The sequence below is a fragment of the Zalophus californianus genome, chromosome 11, assembly GCF_009762305.2.
Source record: "Zalophus californianus isolate mZalCal1 chromosome 11, mZalCal1.pri.v2, whole genome shotgun sequence".
NCBI classification, from domain to species: Eukaryota; Metazoa; Chordata; class Mammalia; order Carnivora; family Otariidae; genus Zalophus; species Zalophus californianus.
In genome coordinates this window covers 97,657,749-97,677,642 of record NC_045605.1, presented here as the reverse complement: position 1 = coordinate 97,677,642, position 19,894 = coordinate 97,657,749, and the positions used below count along the sequence as shown (strand labels likewise).

Here is a 19,894-nt window from a genome sequence, read left to right as displayed (position 1 = left end):
CCCCGGCGCGCGGCCACGTCACACGGGACCCGTCCGGAACCCGACGCGCAGTGCGCCGCGGGGCCGGGGGGGGAGCGGCGGTCGCGGCGCGCTTCCGCCTCGCGGCCGTGGGGGACCCGGGAGGCCGGCGCACTTCCGCCCGGGCGGACGCGGGAGGGAGACGGCGGGGAGGGCCGGGCGGAAGTGGAAGCCCCAGGGGCAAGGCGCTCAGCCCCGCTGGGGAGGGCGGGGGCGGCGGCCCCGCAGGGACCGCGAGCGGCTGGGTGGCTGGGCTTGCGGGTCTGGCCGCCGCTTCCTCTCTCGGGCCGCAGCCCCGCGCGGCCGCACGGGGGCGCGCTCGGTTGCTAGCAGGCGCCGCCGGGAGCCCGGCCGGGGTCGGGTGGGTTCCTGGCTCGGGCGCTCCAGCTCTGAGTCAAAGCGGCCTGGCTCCTCCATGAACAAGGGAAAGGGGAAGTGCCTGCCGCAGGGAGGGGCCTGGCCCCGGGAACCTCAGAAGAGGGAATTTTATTCTTACTCATCGAATTATTTTTATGCTTTGGTTTTTCACTGGGAACCTCAGGCCTTTGTCTCCAGGGCTTGTAACCCTTTGGGGTCCAATGCATGGTGTCTTGATACTGCTGCTCGGAACCCCAGACCTGGGGGAGCTGTCGCTTGTGCTTCCCTCACCAGGAGGAAGCTAGGCCTGACCCCAGCCTGGGGCAGCAAGCAATAGCATTATTTACTGAACACTACTACGTGCCTCACTCCATTTGCACTGCCTCGCTGAGACCTTTGATCCCATTGAGGTGTGTACTGTTAGCCCAGGGCCACACAGTGGCACAGATGACAGAGCCAGGTTTGCATCTGGGTGTCCCCGAACCCAGAGCATGTGATAGCACCTGTCACTTCTAGGGGGTGGGAGTCTTTCTCTCTGGGAATCAGGCAAGACTGTATAATATTCAGGATGGGGCATGTGGGGGCTTGGGCAGAGATTGTCTCAGGATGGGGGTCTCCAAGCCTCTGACCCTCCTGTGTCTCCCTTGGTAGCTCCCTTCAACTGTCCTGTGTGGCTCTTGCCTACTGAGGACTCTGAAGGCACACTGGGCTCTCACACACTGCACCTGGTGCCCTGTTTCCACTTCACACTCCAATGTCTGCTCTTCTTAGACCCCCCCAACTCCTTCCAGATGGGATCAGCTTTCCTCCCAAAGCCTCTTGTCTGCCTCAGCACACCGGGCCCATAGGTCTGCCAGAACGCTCTCCTGGGCCTGTCCCTGAGTTCTGAAGTGGAAGCCCTGGGTTGGTTTCTTTGCAAAGGGAGGAAGACAATCGTGGATGCTGCTCTGGGATCTCAAAGATGCCACCCCCCCACCCTTTATGCAAATCTCTCCATCCTATGCAAAGCACTTCACAATATACAAATGATTTCACAATAACACAGTCAGCATTCCTGCCTCTGGGGGCCGAGGGCTGCGGGCCACCTGCAGGAGGGTAGGCAAGACCCAGCCCGAAATGTCACTTGCTGCCTTCTCACTGTCCTTTCCTCTCATCTGGCCTGGAATTTCCACCATCAGATTCCCTAATGGAGTCAAGAAACAAAGCACGTTGGGGGGCTCTAGAAGAGGATCGCGAGCAGGGAGGACCAGGTGGAAAGACATGGTGGGTGGCCTGATGTGTGGCTGTTAACACCAGTGAATTAGATCTGCCAGGGGCTTCCAGGTAGAGATGAATGAGAAAAGAAAGATGCAGAAATGATTTATTTAATATGATCTATTTTTATTTTTTATTAACATATAAGGTATTATTTGTTTCAGGGATGATCTATTTTTTAAAAAGATTTTATTTATTTATTTGACAGAGAGAGCACAAGTAGGCAGAGGGGCAGACAGAGAGAGGGAGAAGCAGGCTCCCTGCAGAGCAGAGAGCCTGATGCAGGGCTCCATCTCAGGACCCTGAGATCATGACCCAAGCTAAAGGCAGATGCCCAACCGACTGAGCCACCCAGGGGCCCCGATCTACTATTTTAAAATAATGACAAAAGGGGGGTGCCTGAGTGGCTCAGTCAGTTGAGCATCGGACTCTTGATATCAGCTCTGGTCTTGATCTCAGGGTTTGTGAGTTCAAGCCCTGCATTGGGCTCCACTCTGGGCGCAGAGCCTACTTAAAAAAAATGACAAAAGAAACCCTGTATAAGTACACGTGTTTATAGGTATCTATAAGTCCATGTATAATTGTGAATAAGTAAAAAATATAGAAAATCATACATTGGGTGATAACATGGATTCCATGGTTGGGGGAGGAAAAAATTTTAAAGGAAAAATTTAAAACATGTATATGATCACATTTATGCAATTATGTAAATTTATATGCATTTGTGTGTGTATAAAATCTCGTGTGTGTGTGCACGCACGCACACTATGACCTCCTAGCTTTTTTGCTAAGGCTGTCAGATTCTTGTACCAGACTTCCTGGAGCAAATTATTTGACTTCCTGGGGCACCTGGGTGGCTCAGTCGGTTGAGTGTCTGACTGGGTTTCAGCTCAGGTCATGATCTCACAGTTGTGAGACTGAGCCCCCACATTGGGCTCCATGCTCAGCTAAGAGTCAGCTTCAGATTTTTTTCTCCCTCCTTCTCCCTCCCCCCTGCTCCTCCCCCTGCTCACGGGCACACACGAGTACACACACACCCTCTCTCAAATAAATAAATAAATAAATAAATAAATAAATAAATTGTTTAAACAAAATGCTTGACTTCCTATGCCTCAGTTTCCTCATCTGTAAAATGGATTACGGTATCAGATTGTTGTGAGGAGTAAATGAATGAATATACACAGAGCACTTAGAACTATGCCTGGCATATGAGAAGTTCTACTTTAGGGTTAGATATTATCATCATTCACATGTGTGAGTACATGGGTATAAAGAAAATGTTACAGGGGCACCTGGGTGGCTCAGTCGGTTAAGCGTCTGACTCTTGATATCGGCTCAGGTCATGATCTCAGGGTCATGAGATCGAGTCCTGCGTGGGGCTCTGTGCTGGGCGTGGAGCCTGCTTAGGATGCTCTCTTTCCCTCTCCCTCTGTCCCTCCCCCACCTCTAAAAAAAAAAGGAGGGGGTGCCTGGGTGGCTCAGTCTGAGCCACACATTCACACATTCTTCCCAGCTCTGGTATCTTTAGTTGGGGCTTTTTCAGCAACCAGGTCTCACCCCTCTATTTCCTGAAGGTAGGACTGCCCTTGGGCCCGGGCCTGCTGACAAGGTGGTGGCTGCAAGACCACCATGGCCTGGAGTTGTCAGTGTTAAGATGACCTTCGCCCTCCTCTGGCTGTGCAGTGCTGGATGCTCTAGGCTGGGGGTTGATGCACAGTTTCTCTGCTTCCAGAGTGTGGACTTCTCCCTCTCAGGGCTTTCCGTGGGGTCCATGGGCCGGCAGCACCTCTGTAGAAAGGCATCTGAAGCTCAGGGCCACGATCACCTTGTCCAAGGTCACAGCTGAAATGAGGCTGTTATTACAATGGACTTGGGCTCCACCTCTCCACACCAAACCTGCCCCTGGGGAACCCCTGACCTTAACCCTCTCTCAAGTCATTCTTCCTAGAGTAGCCTCAGCTTCCTAGTGAGTTTCTGGAGTGTTTTCTCCCCCAGATCCTGAGCCCTGGCCAGATGATGCCCCAGCAACTCCACAGCACCACCCCTTTCCCCTAGCCACCCTTCCTGGGCAGCCCATGGGCAACCAAGCCTCATTACTTTCTGTCCGGCCTCTCTGCCTTTATTTTAATTTTTTTTTTTTTGACTTTTCTTTCTTTTTTTTTAAAAGATTTTATTTATTTATTTGAGAGAGAGAGTGAGAAACAGCATGAGAAGGGAGAGGGTCAGAGGGAGAAGCAGGCTCCCCGCTGAGCCGGCAGCCCGGTGTGGGACTCGATGTGGGGCTCGATCCCAGGACTCCAGGATCATGACCTGAGCTGAAGGCAGTCGCTTAACCAACTGAGCCACCCAGGCGCCCCTGACCTCTCTGCCTTTATAAGCCCCTTCCCATCCCCTGGCAGGCCTGGCATGTTCTTCCCCTTCTGCCATCTATTGACTGAAATCCAGCACGTTTACAAGGCTGCCCCTTCCTCCTGAAGCTTTCTGGATCTGTCCAGGCTGAAGGCCCTCAGTGTTGTGTGCCTTTGGGGTTCTTAGCCCCGTCTCCTGCATGCACACGCATCCCCCCCCCGCCCTTGTGGGCTTCTGGAAGGAAAGACAAGCTTTTGCCTATACCCTGAATAAAAATCTGTCCAAATGAATTTAATGTCTTTCTTTCCCCTTCAGGAGCGCAAATGCAGATACTTCTGTATTATGCACGGTCATTTGGGCCTTTGCAGGGCCCTCTTGTACTTAATGTATGTGTTTATTGAGGTATTTTCTTCCTTGTCACCCCTTCCCCATTCCATCTCCCTGCCTCCTTCTTGGGGGAACCTGAATTTTGCAATGATCAATTTTTTCTTTTTTAATGAGTTTTCTCATATACCTGTATGCCTGGACAATATTGTTTGATTTGACTTATTGATTGATTGATTTTTAAAGATTTTATTTTTAAGTAATCTCTACATCCAATGTGGAGTTTGAAATTACAACCCCAAGATCGAGTCGCATGCTCCACTCACCCAGGCACCGCTTGTCTCTTTTTAAGACTAAGGAGAATAAAAGTTGTTATAAGGTTCTCTTTTACATTATTCAGTGAATTTTACAATTGTTTTCATATAGGACCTGCATAATTGTTAATACGTTTGCTTTAAAGTATCTTACATTTTTGCAGCTATTTTGAATAGGATAATTCCCATTACATTCTGGATGATTTATTGATAACCCACAGGAAGGCAAATTATTTTTATGTATTCCTTTGATACCGGGTAAATCAACTACATTTTTTTTTACAGGTTCTCATAATTTCTCAGACTTACTCTTAAGTCTTCTGTCATCTCCTAATAACAAAAGTATTAAAAGGAAGGAACCAACATTGCTATTTGTAGAGGTATGTTTTGGCTTGGTTTTGAACTTCACAGGAAGGGCAAGTATTTGTTTTCTGGGACTGGCTTTTTCACTCAACAGTATGGTACTAAGATTCATGTTATTATGTGAAATTGGTTCATTTGCTTGCTTAGCTGCTGAACCATGTGCCTCTGTGTGGATGAATCCACTGTAATTTATTTACCCACTCTCTTGTCGGTGGACTTTTGGGCTATTTCAAGACTTCTGCTATTAAGAACTGAGCAGCTTTAAACGTTCTTGCCCGGTGTCTTAGAGCACCTGCCAAGGTCCTCTTGATTTTACGCCTGGGGGGTGTGGGTGTGGAGACAGGCTGGGCCTCCGCTTTATGAGATAACGCCAGATTGTTTTCTCTAGTGGTTGCAGAGCTGACTAGCAATGCCCTGGAGATTGCGCAGCTCTATCTCTTCTCCAACACGTGGTGCTGTCGTCCGGCTTGTTCATTTTCGTCCCCCCAGGGGTGTCAAAGAGCATCCCACCCTGGTCCGTCTTTGTGGTTCCTTCGACACCAATGAGCTTGAGCATCTCTCAGATATTCACTGAACACGTGTGCTTCCTCTTCTTAAAAATGTCCGCTTATATCTTTTATCAATTTTTCTGCCGGATTCCTTGTTTCTTTTTTTATCCCCCCCCGCCCCCCATGGACTTGCAAGAGTTCTTTATGTATTTTTGATGCTTAACCTTTGCCGGTTGCACGTGGCGGGCGTCTCCTCCCGATTTTGTGGCTGGCTTTTCACTTTCTCCAAGGTGTCTCCACTTCTCTCTTCCCTCCCACATCTGTGTCAGGGACGCCCATGGGCGTTGCTAGTGCGCGCGCGTGCGTGTGTTTGGGGGGGCTCGTGTCCCTCAGAACCCCGCGTAGGCCCACCCCGCCGCTCCTCCTGCTCCCGGGGATTTTGGGGACCCCGCTCCTCTCCCCTCGTAGCCTCCCTCCCAGCTTCAGTAGGGGAGGCCCGGGGCGGCGGGCTGAGGGAGGGAGGCCGCCCCGCGCCGGTGCCCCCGCTCCCCCCCCCCCGGAGTTATTGATCACTTCCGGCTCCTCACCTGGGGGCCGGGCCCCTCTCCGCTCCGCGGGGCAGCGGCCCGCGGCAGCTCGGCGCTCCCTGGGGGCGGGGCGCCCGGGGAGGGGCCCTCGGGCCGGCGCTCCGGAGGCGGGGGCGGGGGCCCGGCCTGCGGCGGGGGGCTGGGCTGGGGGGGGGCGGGCGGAAGCTGCGCGAGCAGATAAGCGCCGAGGTCGGTCCTGCGGTGAGACAGTGCGGGACGCCGCCTCCTCCCCCTGCCCCCGCCGCGCCGTCTCCGCACCCTCTGTTCCCCACTGCCCCACGCCGGGCTCGGCATACTGGGTGGAGATCCCGGGGCGGGGAGGGGGGGGGAAGGAGGGGCTCCGGTCTGCGCCTTCATTTCCCAGCCTCCGTGATCTCAGCTGGAAAGTGGGGGTAGGAGGCTCCACTTACTCCTCCCGGGGCTGTTGGAGACGGAACAAGTGGAGGCTGGTGAAAGCCCTCGGAGGATTTGAGCCTTTTGTAAAGGATGGGTACCCCGAGCCCTTCTCATTGGTCCTGCTGTACGCGCCTGACGCCAGGCTTCATTCTCCTTGCATAGATGGGAAAGTGAGGGTCTCACCTAAGGTCACACAATGCAAGTGCAGAGGAGGATGGAACGCTTTCCACTGTCCCCAGCCTGGGGACAGAGCTAGGTTTCGTAGAGCGCGATGCTTATACAATTTGAGTCTTTACGAAAAAGACTACAAAATCACAATACAAATTTGCTGAGGTCTCTTCCAGGGCCTTGGAAGGTGCCTAAACAAGAGAGAAGCTCAAGTCTGGCTTCTCCATTTGGTTGGCTTACCGGCAGGCCCCCTAGAAGGACTTACATCCCTCCACGGGAGAGAGTCAGACACCCATCATGGGTACAGGGTAGGGTGGCCCCAAACAACATGGCCGGGGAACCGCCTGGAGGAGTCCCTGCTGCAGCTGGTCCCAACCCCTTGCGTGCCCAGGAAGCCATCCGCAAGCCCAACCCAAAGGCAGTCAGGCATTTGGGGACTGCACCACAGCTGGGCAGGGCCATCCAGTCATGGTTGAACTTGTCACTCAGGGCCCCGGACCCTGTGGGTTGGCGGTGGCAGAGAACAACAGTTCCTAGGAAAGAAGGAGGGGGACCTCTCTGAGGCAGTGTAAATGCGTCTGACTTGTAGTTACTCAGGATTGGGGTTCAAGCCCCCGCCAGGCTGTGTGACCTGGGGAAGACTCGTTCACCTCAGATTCCTCATCTGTAAATGGGAGTTATAATAATAGTACCAACCTGTGAGAGCTGTTACGAGGCTACATGAGACCATGCATGAAGAGGGGCTGAGCCCTTGGCTTCTAGAAACAAACTTCCCTTCTGTGAAATCTCCAGGCCAGGAGAAGCATTTTTCTCTCTCTTCTGGGGTTCAGTCCCTTACCTAGGGGATGGACTCTGTTGTAGAGCTGAGATTTAAACCCATGAATGTCTGGCACCAATGCCTTGCTTCTAACTGTCAGGGAACACTGCTCCCCTAGGGCTTTCTCCCCAGGGGGTTAAGTGCCCCTGCTTAGGTGTGCATGCGCAGGGCCAGAGCCAGGAGGAGCATGGATAGCGTTTGATTCAGGAGACTGTTCACCTTTCTCTCGCTTTTATACTCTCTGCTCTCACGGGCACCCGAGGCTGGAATTTTTCCAGCTCTGACATCCTACAACCTGGACCAGGAGAAGCAAGAGACTCTGGCGATGGAGACAGGGCAGGGGGAGCTGGGAAGAGGCCATGACCACGGGGCCTGGGCAGCAGTGACATCCCAAAAGGCTCAAAGTCTTTTTCTTTTCTTTTTTTAAAGATTTATTTATTTATTTGACAGAGAGACACAGTGAGAGCAGGAGCACAAGCAGGGGGAGTGGGAGAGGGAGAAGCAGGCTTCCCGCTGAGCAGGGAGCCCGATGCGGGGCTCGATCCCAGGAGCCTGGGATCATGACCTGAGCCGAAGGCAGACGCTTAACGACTGAGCCACCCAGGCGCCCTCAAAGTCTTTTTCCAAACAAAGAGGTGCTGCTTTGCCTCATGGTCCGCACAGGATCCCCAGCAGGTTAGCGGACAGAACTCCGCTCTCATCTCCGAGCTGCTCCTTTCTGGCCCGCTGGCCTTCCTCCCCTCTGAGCCTCGGGGTTTTCCATATTTGAAATGGGGGTAAGGACAGTCGCAGCTGTGAGGATTATGAGATGTTAGTGAGTAAAGTGCCTGGCGAAAGCCACGGGTGGTTCAGATGGGTGTGGCTGTCTGCAGACAGAAGTGGGGTGTTGCGTGAGGGCATGAGGGGTGTGAACAGCAGTGGGGAGTCCTGCCAAGGAGGGAATTTGGGCCTCCAAGGTCTCTCTCGCAGAGGGTGTGCCTTGGGGGTAGGGCTGGGAACCCCAGCTCTAACGCTCTCCCAGATCAGGACAGGTCAGAGCAAGGCCAGGGGCCCTGGGGGTGCAGAGAAGAGCAGGGAGCAGAGGTTCTCACCCCACCTCAGGCAGGTGAAAGGGAAAGGAGGGAGGAAGTGGGTGCTTCTGGGAGGAGACGGGAACGGCGGCCGCCGTGTGACACAGGCCCCACCAGCACCCCAAGGCCCCATCCCATGAGCTCTTTGGTCTTTCTGTGTGGATTTTCAAGGCAGGCATTTTCCAAGTAGGGAAACTGAGGGTGGGAAGGGAGGTCCCTTGGCCAGGATCACGCACTGCAGGCTGTCGATGTGTCTGGCCCTGCAGCCTGGGCTCCCAGCAGTCCTGGTGCTTTCTGATCTTATCTGCCTGACAAGGTTGTGAGTGAAGCAGCGATCTCAGAGGCTCAGAGAGATCCCGGGTCCTGCCCCGCTTTCTGGTTAGCCGGGCGCTCCAGGCTGGCGGCTGCCCAGGAGGCATCTTCTGGAGACCCAGGGCTGAGGCTGAGGAGAATTTGCTCCCAGGGAGAGCAGAGACCCCTGGAGTACGGGAGTGAGCGCACCGTCTCTGGAGGGCTTCAAGTGGAGGCATCCTGAGTGTCCACAGGCACCCGAGTGGCTGAGGAGGCTCTGCTGGGCATCTGGGGGCCTAGCTCAGTGTCCCCCAAAACTAGCTAAAATGCTTCTGAAATTCCTTGTTTTATCTTAAATATTCATACAGATTTGCATCCTTCTTTTTAGTATGTGAGCTCTCTTCCTGCCTTTAAAAAAAGTATCTTGGGGGTGGGAGGGGAAAAAAAAAAGTTTCCCCTCTCAGTCTCCATGGTGAGTGGACACTTCAGAAAGATGTGCCGGGTACAAACAGTGGCCCCCGGGCCCTGGTCCCCTGGGTCTGGCTGGAGAGAGCACAGGAGCTGAGTTGAGGTCAAGGCCCTGCCTACTCTCACAGTCTAGGGCTCTCCCCACCTCTGCTCTGTACTCCTGCCTCTTGCCTCGGCCCTCCTGTCTGCTCTCACAGACATCTGTCCAGCCGAGCCCAGCTGTCCACTAGGAATTTCCAGAATGCCTCACCGTCCCTTCATCTCTGTGATCCCTTTGTCCTGTCCAGAGGGGCAGCACCCAGCTTCAGCCCTCTCTGCTGGGCAGCCTGACCCTTCACTCTCCAAACCAGCACGCACCCCCAGGGATTTCTGTGTCCACGAGGAAGTAAACTGAGGCCCCAACCCTAGAGGTGCCTGGGTCCAGGATGCACAGCAAGAAGTGTTGGCTGCCCGGGAGGTCTCTGGGCGGGGGGGGGGGGGGGGGGGGGGCGGGCTCCCTAGGCCCGAGGAGCAAGTACCAGATCTGGGCGCTGGCCAGGGAGGCAGGAGGGAGGAGGGAAGGCCATGGGGAGCCGGGGGCTGCTGCTGCCTGGCAGGTCCTTGTGCCCAGGGTAGGGAAGTTTCTTATTTCTCCTGCTCTGACTTCCCCCTTTGATTTATTATAGCCATGAAATGCTCTGCTCTCTTCTCTTTTCCCGGCTGTCCTCGGGGCTGGCGGAGCACGGGCCTCCCCAGGCACGGGGCCTCCGTGTTGCTGCACTCCCATCTCCTTCCGAGGGTTGAGGCCAGGTGGCCAGAAATGGGAGGTGAGTCGGGGCAGGCAGGGCGGGATGAGGAAGGGCTCAGGTCTCCTAAGGGCTAGCCTGGGCAGGACCCCAGGGCCAGCGAGGTCTTGGTTGGGAAGGGCGGGGGCTCGGCACGGGGTGTGGCAGGCATGGACTTGACAGCGGATGGCTCCCTGGGGTCATGGGGGTGGCGGGATCCAGGCCAGCTGCCTCAGTGAGGCTTGGGGATCAGGCCCTGTCAGGGGCTGAAGGCCAGGCACGGAGTCCTCCAGCGCCAACCACCAGGTCAGAGAAATGGCTTCCCCATGACCCCTGACCCCATATTCTGATTTAATGATGGCCAAAGCAGGCCTAGCTTAGGCCAGCCTGGGATGGGGCTGAGAATCCAGAGGAAGGCATGAGGTGTGAACCCTAGGAGACCCCAGGCTCCTCGAGGCCACAGCTGGACATTCACCCTGTGGCCCGGCCCAGGCAAGTGAGGGCTGGAGTCTTTCTGTCCGGTTCTTCGGGAGGCCTGGCGGCCAGAGCGTTTCTGCCTGCCACTGTGTGGTGCCTGTGGTAATGGGGCTGTTGGCGTTTTGCAATGGGCCGGGGGTGGGGAGGCTGTGCGCACACGCTTCCTGTGGTGACTGGGCGCTTCCTGTTTTCTCAGGCGCCGGACTTGCTACTGCCGATGTGGAAACAGGGGCAGCTGCGGCCCAGGGTGCCTCTGGGCTGGGCACCCCGACCCTGCGCGGAGGGGCCTAAGGAGGCCTGCCATCCCGGGCCCCAGACCTGGGTGGTGGATGGCCTGAGGTGCCCCCCCCGCCCCCCCCCCCCGCACCAGGTCCCCCTCCTTCCCATCCCCATCAGCGTTCACCAAGTGGAAGGGGCCAGGCAGGGCCGTCACGCAAGGCCAGGCTGGGGCCGGGGAGGTCAGAGGTCTGGGGGTCAGGGCTCTGGGCCAGGGGTCAGGGCTCTGGGCCAGGAGTCAGGGTGTGTAGGTTTGGTCTCAGCTCTGTCCTTTGCTCACTGAGTGCCTTTGGCCATCCCTGGCCCACGCCAGATGTTGGCTTCCTCTTTTGTGTAGTGATTGTGGCACCCAGGATCTAAAATCTCTCACCCATTTCTGCTCCAATTCTGGCATCACCCCTGAATTTTATATTTCAAGAGCCTCTGCTTTGGGAACAGGCGAGCTCTGAGGCTGGGACCCTCAGAGCAGGGCTTAGGCATAGGCCCTGACAGAGAGGGGACTTGGAGAGACTGGGGGGAAGGAAAGGGCATGCCAGGCATGGCGCCAGACTGGAACAAGGCTTGGAGGTGGGAAGGCCGGGACCTAGTTTGGGAGACAAGGGTGTTGATGGGACAGAGAGTAGTAGGTGAGAGGGTTGACCCGGGATGATTCAAAAGTGGGAGAAAGATTTTAGGAACCTCTTTATATCCTGCAAACCTTGGGAAGGGGACTGACACCCCCCTCACATTCTTACTCAGAAGAAAGATAAGTGGTCTTTTGGAGGGTGGGGGTAGGGCCAGGCTTCCTGCCCAAGAAGGAGATGGGTACCCATGTGGGGTGACGTGGGAGGCTCAGGAGGGACCCACATCTTTCCTCCTCTGTCAGCTGCCACCCTGAAGGCCAGGCCTCAGGAGCTGGCATTGCCCTCTTCCCGAATGCGTCTTGTTTTGTTTTTAAGCTCAGCTATTGCAAGAAGCAGAGGGGAGATGACTTTGCTTCTTGTTGAGTTTGCTGACAGCGCCTGACCTCTGGAGGAAGAGTTGCTTTGCACGGAGGCCAAGGCATGAGCTCCCTGGGAACTGACCAGTCCACTGACTGAGTTCCGGCACCCTCTTGGTCTAGGAGGTTCTGGGACACCCATCTTGCCCACAGAGCCCCTAAACCTCAAGGCCTGCACAACACAGAAAGCACAAGGACTGGTTCCAGCCAGAAAGGCCTTGGGGCTCCCAAGACCCTGAGGCCCAGACTTGGGGGCCATCAGGTCAGGCTAGCCCCCACTGTCCTGTCCCCTGCCTCGGTGCCCTGGGCCAGCCCAAGTGCTGAGTTGGCGGCTCAGCAGCTGCTTCTGCCCGCGGAGGCCCAGTTATAAATAAGCCCAATATGGCCAAGTCATCAAGTTCTGTCCCAGCTGCATTACCTCAGTGACCACAGGTCGGGGCTGCCCAGTGCTGGGCCCACCAACCCTGCCCACCCAGGCGAAAAGCCAGGCCAGCCTCCCTGACTCCTGGGGTCCTCAAATCCAGGGTTTGAGCATCTACAGCTACTCAGACCTGGGCCTCCCTGGACACAGGCCACAGAAGGGGCAGGGCCCATCCCGCCTGCACGGAGCCAGCAGCTATTTACAAACCGAAACCGGGAGAAGTGAAGTGGCTGTGGCAACGTGGCTCCAGGCCCCCAGCCCCCACTCCCACTCCATCCCCAGCAGCCCCACCCCCCTCCCCCCATGGCTTCCTCTTTCCTTCTCCACGCAGCTCCCCAGCCTCCCGCTGCCCGGCCAGCTCTGTCTGGACAACCTGCAAACACCTCACGGTGACCCCCAGCCCCACAGTCACTGGCCAGCGGGCCCCCTTCTCCCCTTCACCCCCCAGGACCCCGTTGTCGGTCTGGCCTCCTCGGAGCAGCCGCTCCCACCCGGACCCAGCCCACTCGGGCCTGCCCGAGGCACATTCCCACACTTCTCAGTTCCCCTTCGCGCTTGGAAAAGCTCCAGCGCCAATGGCCGCCACCGTGGTACCCGTCCCTCCTGAGGATGGCTTCTCCGGGCACCCTTACCCTCCACGGGAGCCAAGGAGTCTGGGCCCTTCGGGGACACTCTGGGCACCTGGGGACCTCAGAGGGCATGTTTCTGGACCGAGGACCCAGCCACTACTCTCCTTGAGGCGAGCTTCCACTCACGCCCTGGGCTGGTGTGGGGCATAGGCCGTCATGCGGTGCCGAGCGAACTGGGACAGACGGACACCGGGCCTGAGGCCACAGCACAGCCTGCTTGGGAACCGGCAGGCTGGAGGGCCCTGCAGCAGGAGCCTGCTCCCAGGACAGATGACAGGCGACGCAGCACTCATTGCTAATAACAGCCTCCCTCACATTGGGGCAGAGGCTCACAGTTTACCTCAGTGTCTGTTCTTTCTGTCCCCAGAAACAAGCCTATTCCAAGGCCTCCAGCATTAAGTGGAAAGCAAGGCTCAGAGGGGAAGCCACACGTGCGAGGCGACATAGCTAGAGCGTGTCTGGATTGAGATTCGAGACTCATCCCCTTGTCACCCTGACTGCCTCTCGTTCCATCTCATAGCCCATAGCCCAGTCTCCCTGGTGGCAGGACAGACGTCTCCCAGCACTGTGACAAGGGCAGGAGCAGGGCCGGGCTGATGCTTGAGAGAGAAGCAGGCTTTGGAGGGCACGGTTGTCAGATGGCCACCCACGGCCGGGCTTCTGAGGGAAGAACGCCTGCCCCGTTTCTTCTCTCCCACGAAGCCCCAGCTGAGGCCAAAGTGCTGGCCTGAGCCCCACTCAGCCAAAGCCAGCTGGCTGACTGCGTTTCTCCCAACCTCTCTGGGCCTCAGGGTCCCCTTCTGTGGAACTGTCATCTCACAAACAGCAAGTGCCTCCTAGGTGCCGGCTCTGTGCTGGGGGCAAGCCGCCTCTAGAGCCAGGACGCGGCCCCTGGCCACCGGCCTGTGGAGAGGGCCGATGAGTTACAGAATTCTGAGAGCTCCCAGAAGGAAACTGAGGCCTCCAGACATGAAAAGGAAGAGATGTTGCTTCCTAGGGTGGGGAAGCCTATCACTCGGGATGGGTCCTAAAGGACAGGAAAGAGTTCCCCAGAAAAAGCCTGGGGGATAGACTCTCGTGCTGAGTCACACCCCTATGCTTTGGTGCCAGCAGTTCTGATGGCCTGAGGGCCCTCCCTTCCTCTGGGCCTGGCGAACTCCTACCCATCCCTCAGGGCCCATGGGCACACCATAGAATGGCCAGGCCTGGCCCTCACCTTCCTTTTCCCACCCAGGGCCTAAGCAGAGCCTGAGGCCAGGCGTCTTTGGTCACAACACCCTCGCCAGCCCCACCCAGGCAGGCGTCTGCTCCCGGGCTCCAGCCCCCGCCGTCCCCTGCTCCGAAAAGCACCATTTCCCTTTTCTGGGTGACCACACGCCATGCATAGGGAATTTCCATCTCAGCCTGCGGAGCCTCTGATTCACTCAGACCCCTCATGCAGTTAACTCCTTCCAGGCCCCATGCCTTCTGCTCCACACCCTGGGCTGCCCACACCCCCACCCGAGACCCCTGGGCAGCCTCAAATCAGCCTTGGGTCTCACACCTTGGAAGTCAAAGTTGCCCCCGACCACTGCTCCCCCCAGGGCCTTCCCGTCATATGCACAGAGACCCCTTCCCAAGGACTCATGGCATACACACTGGGCGGCTTTGGGCTGAGAGCGCAGGCTCTGGGGTAGGACAAGCCTGGGTCCAATCTGGAGTCTGGCCTTCTCTGCCTTGTGACGTGGAAGAGTATCCGCTCTGAGCCCCATTTCTCACCTGTGAGATGAAGATCATCCCCGTCCTATAGCCTTGCTGTAAAGATCCAATGTGCTGGGCCCGTGATGGCGGCTGTATAATTATTACCTTTCCTTTTTCTTTCCAAAAGGCCCTCTCACCCTATCACAGGGTCCCTGCTCCAGACCTGGGCCGCTTTTCTGTCTGGCTTTCTCTTTCCGAGAGCTGGTTGCTCACACAGGGAGGGTGAGAGCAAAGTGCCAGTGGGGCTGTCTCGGGTCTCGGCCCTACCAGCTTCCCGGCTCCCTGTATTTCTGTTTTCCCAAGGAGGCTGTGCAGAGGAGCCCTGCTGGGATCGTGAGCCCTCAGGGACAGGCCGAGCCTTCCGCCCCCTGGGAGGACGCCGGGCATGCACGTTGCCCGTGAACATCATACTGGCTGTCTCACTGAATTCTCACACCCCTGTGAGGTGCAGCCAACTATTGCCCCCATTTAACAGACGGGGGCCCTGAGAAGTGACTTGCCCTCAGCCGCACAGAGAATGAAGGGCAGGGACAAGATTCATGTCAAGGTCTCCAGAGCCACACTCCCAACCTCCACAAGGCTCAGGAAACGTGTGTGGAGGCCAGTGAGGGCGATGGGCCCTAAATGAACCCCTACTGTGTATCCGGTAAAGACTTAGACAGATGATCTCTTTCAGTCCTTTGAACAGTTCTGTTAGGTGGGTCTTGTTGATCCCTCTATAGAATTGAGTTGTCTGAGCTTCCCTAAGGGGAAGGAACTTGCCCAGAGGCCACACAGCCAATCGTGGGGAAGGATCCAGGGGTCCCTAGATAGAAGAGGACAGTAGAAGGGGCTCCCTGGAGGAGGGGGCCTGTGCCTGGAGGGGAAGCCATCCTGGCCTCAGTGAGTGAGCAGGGCAGGGGTGGGGGGTGTTGCCCGTGGTGAGCAGAAGGAAGTCGCTGTGGGTGGTGGTGGGTTTGAGGTGCCGGAGCCTGAGTGATGTGGCCAGGAGGTGAGCTCCCAGTCTACAGCCCTGGTCAGCAGGAGACAGGGGTGAGGAGGGGTGGCCGAGATTCAGGCCTCAGAGGAGGTCGGGCTACTCTGGAGACCTGTGCCTCTTGGCTGCTGGGGCTGGGGGGCTGGTACAGAGTAAGAGGAGAGACTGGGGTGGGGGAGCTGGGGAGAGATGGAGGTAAACGGGAAGGGTGTGTCTGGGGGGTACCCTGGAGGAGGAGAGCTCTTGAGAGACTGAGGCCTGTGTGGAAGGGGTGGGCCTGTGAGCAAGGCCTGGGAGATTGAGAAAGAGGTTCTGGGAATGTTGAGTAGCGTCTTCTGGCTGGAGGAGGGGGTGGGGCTGGTCCACATGGGTGGGGGAGGGTGGAAAGGTGGGCGGACCCTGGGTGTCGGGGGCTCCAGCAAAGCCCTCAGAGCTTTGTACAAGCAAAACTAAGAAAGGTTTTTTGCTTTGGACAAGCAAGAACTAAGGAAGGTTTTTAGGTAGGGAAATACCCAGGGAGAAACTTGAGGTGGGGACATTGGCCCCAGGGCCACTGCAGTCACCTCCCACCCACTCACCAGCTGTGTGTCTTTGGGTGCACCCCCCAGCCAGCTGAACCTCGTTTCCCTCCTCCATACAATAGCCACGGTAATAAATGCCTGCCCCACAGGATTAAGTGAGGGTGGACCGAGTTAATGCGGTAGACAGCAGGGGCTCAACAAATCCTTGTCTTTCCCTTCTGTCGCAGCCCACGAACACTTTCTGAGCGCCTGCTATGTGGGCAGGGGCTGGGGTCTCAGGCAGACCTGGGGTGAAGCCTCGCCTGTGCCACAGATGGCCCGAGCCAGGATGTACGGGGCAAGGGCCACTTCTGAGCCTCAGTGTTCTCATCTCTACCACGGGGGAGACAATGGCACCACCCTCAGATGCGAGTGGGAGAGAAGGCACCCTGCCTGCAGTGTGCCCTGGGTTTCACTCAGAGTCCAAACGAAATGTCACACGGGGTTTTCCTCTCAGGCCCTACCCGCCTCAGCGGATGGTAGCGTCTCTCCCCTCCCCTCCCACAAGCCCCTTGCTGTTCGGGCTCACACTTTGTGCGGCCTGGGGTCCCTGCCTGGAGCTCTTCGCCCAGGTGTCCGCTCAGCTTGTCCCCTCGCTGGCTTCCAGAGTTTGTTCAAATAGCCCCTAGTCTGTGAGGCCTGCCCTGCCCACCGGCTCCTCACCCAGGCGGCCACTCTTCTCCTATAGCGTTCGGCCCCTTCTAACCTGCGGGGAAACGCTCTCAAGTACGGGCTTCTCCCTGTCTTTCCTGCTCGAGAACAGGCCCCACGAGGGCAGGAGTCTTGTTGGAGGTCCTCATGAACCAAAGAGCTAGCCCAGTGCTCTGACCAGAGCTGGGGAGCTCTGAGGGGCCCAAGCAACGCGGGCTGTGGCCCAAGGAGCCTCTCTCATGTCTCAACCGTGAGAGGAAGTTGCAAGACGGCCATTTCTGTACGCGGGCTCAGCTCTTTTGGGTCAACTTTCCCAGCTCTCCGTCTGAGGCCTGAGTTTTCCCACACCCTCTGTCCACTCCCCATAGGGACCAGTTGCTGGGAGAGCAGGGAGGAGGTGCCAGTCCCTTCTTTTAGAGTTCTTTGGGGCTGAGGCTAAGGGGTCTGCAAGGTCCGGGGTCATGTCCCCCCTCTGTGGACTCAGCTTCTAGGACGCAGCACCCACGTTTCCTGTTGCCTGCTTGCCCTGAGATTGCAAGAGCACCCAGCCTACCCCCTCAGCAGCCCGCCCAGTCCAGTGAGGGCAAAGGGCTGCCTGGCCGTCCACTACCCAGGCCTGCCCGGCCTCCCTGTCTCTCCACAGGGTTGCCCACTTGTCCAGCGGAGTGGGGAAACAGCAGTTTTCATATGCTGCTTGTAGGAAGAGGGTAAGTTGGTACAATTTTGATCAAGGGCAATATGACAACATGTCTACCTATCTCAAGATTTCTAATGCAGTACAACTAAAACTAATATAATAGTATGTGTCAATTATAACTCAGTAAAGAAAATACATCTCCTCTGACATCAAAAGAAGGGAGTCAAAAATTCCTTCCAAATAAATTACCTGGTCTTTTTTCCAATGAGTTAAGATATGAGAGATATGTCATTTTCAACATTACTTATAATTTAAGGGCTTTTAATTTCAATTTTAGGTAATTTCTTTTTTTAATTTTTTAAAGATTTTTGTTTATTTATTTGACAGAGAGAGCAAGCAGGGGGAGCGACAGAGGGAGAGGGAGAAGCAGGCTCCCCACTGAACAGGGTTAGGGTTAGGGTTTGCAGAGCCCAATGCGGGGCTCAATGCAGGGCTCTACACCAGGACCCTGGGATCATGACCTGAGCTAAAGGCAGACGTTTAACCAAATGAGCCACCCAGGTGCCCCAATTTTAGGTAATTTCTGACACTATTTATTAGTGTCTATAGGGAGGTCACAAGGTTTTTTGACTCAGCCTGTATTCAGTTGTGGTGACTTTCTTTCCAGTACTAATCTTTAAAAAAAAAATTTATTAAATGATTTCTTTCTTTAAAGATTCTATCCGTTTATTTGAGAGAGAGAGAAAGAACGAGTGGGAAGAGGGGCAGAGATAGTGGGAGAAACAGACTTCCCACTGAGTTCAGAGCCCAATACAGGGCTCTATCCCAGGACCCCCAGATGATGACCCAAGGCGAAGTCGGACACTTAACCAACTGAGCCACCAGGCACCCCTCTGGTACTAATCTCTTAACCATCAAAATTAATCTTGAAAAATTAAATACAGAAAAAAGAGAATTTATAACATTTTAATTTCCCTTCAAACATTATTTCCGCAGGAGAAAGTCTGTTTCCTACATTGTTTTCACTTAAGGCAGAAAAGTATGTTTTGTTATTCGCTGTTGAAGGGTGCTTTTTTAGAGACAAACAAACATAAAAGCATGAGAAAAGACATCCTGAGCCAGCGTTCCAAGTCCATCCAGCCCAGGAAACGTGTAACTCAAGTCTTCCCTATATTCCCCTCTAGCTTCCTTAAAAAAAAATAATAAATAAATAAATAAATAAATAAATAAATAAATAAATAAATAAAAAAAAATACTGCCTTTGACCCAGCATTTCAACTTTTGGTGAATTTATCCTAGACATATGCTTGCGTATGTGTAAACTAGCAAATTTTATTGATTCCAGCAAAAGACTGGAAACAACCTGAATGTCCATCCCTGAGACTGTTTAAGTAAATAAATTTTTAGACAATGGGATGCGATACAGCAGTGGAGATAGACCACAGCTACGTATGTGTGGCAACCAGATGATGGGAAAAAGTAGTAGGACCCAAAAGAATATTTACACCATGATTCTTTTTATATGAGATTAAAATCTGTTACAATAAAAACTAAACTCTAGAGATGTTTACGTAAGTGGTAAAACTATAAGGAAAATCAAGGAAATAACGACTGAGAAAGTTAAGGACAGCGTTATTTCTAGGGAGAGGGATGTAAGGGGACATTTGGGGGATGCTTCTGGAGTGCTGGGTACGTTTTATTTCTTGACCTGGATGGTGGCTACGGAAGTGTTAGCTTTTTTTTTTTTTTTTTTTAAATAGGCTCCACACCCAGCGTAGAGCCCAATGTGGGCTTGAACTCACAACCCTGAGATCAAGACCTAAGCTGAGCCACCCAGGCACCCCAAGGGTTAGCTTTATAATCTCTCCTTAAACTCTACAGAAATGTTTCGTGCACTCTTCTCTGAATGAGGTCTCTCGTGATTTATAAATATCACTATCTAGGGGCATCTGGCTGGCTCAGTGGGTGGAGCACGTGACTCTTGATCTCGGGATCGTGAGTTCAAGCCCCATGTCAGGTGTAGAGCTTACTTTAAAAAAAATCACAATCCATTCAAACAGTGAAATACTATACAGTCATTAAAAAGAACAAGACAGCCCTCTATGTCTGGACATGAATGGATTTAAGGGAAAAATAAAACCAGAGGGAAGTGCAATGTGTTCAGTACACTACCTTCTGTGTAAAATTTTAAAAATAATATATCTGCCTTTATTTTTGTGTCTGCTCAGACTTCTCTAGAAAAATGCACAAGAAGCAGGTAATGGGGAGGGAGCCTCTGGAAGGGGAACTGGGCAGCCGTTTCCCTTTTCATGCCTTTGAGTTCTGTACCATGTGTATATATCACCTATTCAAAAAATAAAATAATTTCAAAAAATGTTTTTTTTGCTTCTCATTCCCTGGAGCTCCCAAGATTTTTTTTTTGTTTCAAATCATTTCTTACTGATGAGAATGAGAGCCACGGCGCAGGCCCGAGGCACCCGCCGGACCCTCTCTACTGCCCTGCAGAAGAAGGAGGCTGTC

The 19,894-nt window shown here is 54.7% G+C and overlaps 1 long non-coding RNA gene across 1 annotated transcript; it reads left to right on the top strand.

Moving 5' to 3' along the window:
- Positions 1 to 9,939: 9,939 nt before the first annotated feature.
- LOC113914990 lies at positions 9,940 to 14,358 on the top strand. Its single transcript, XR_003517566.1, has 3 exons — positions 9,940 to 10,070; positions 10,702 to 10,844; positions 11,720 to 14,358. It is a non-coding gene; the product is annotated as an uncharacterized LOC113914990 (long non-coding RNA).
- The last annotated feature ends 5,536 nt before the right edge of the window (positions 14,359 to 19,894 follow it).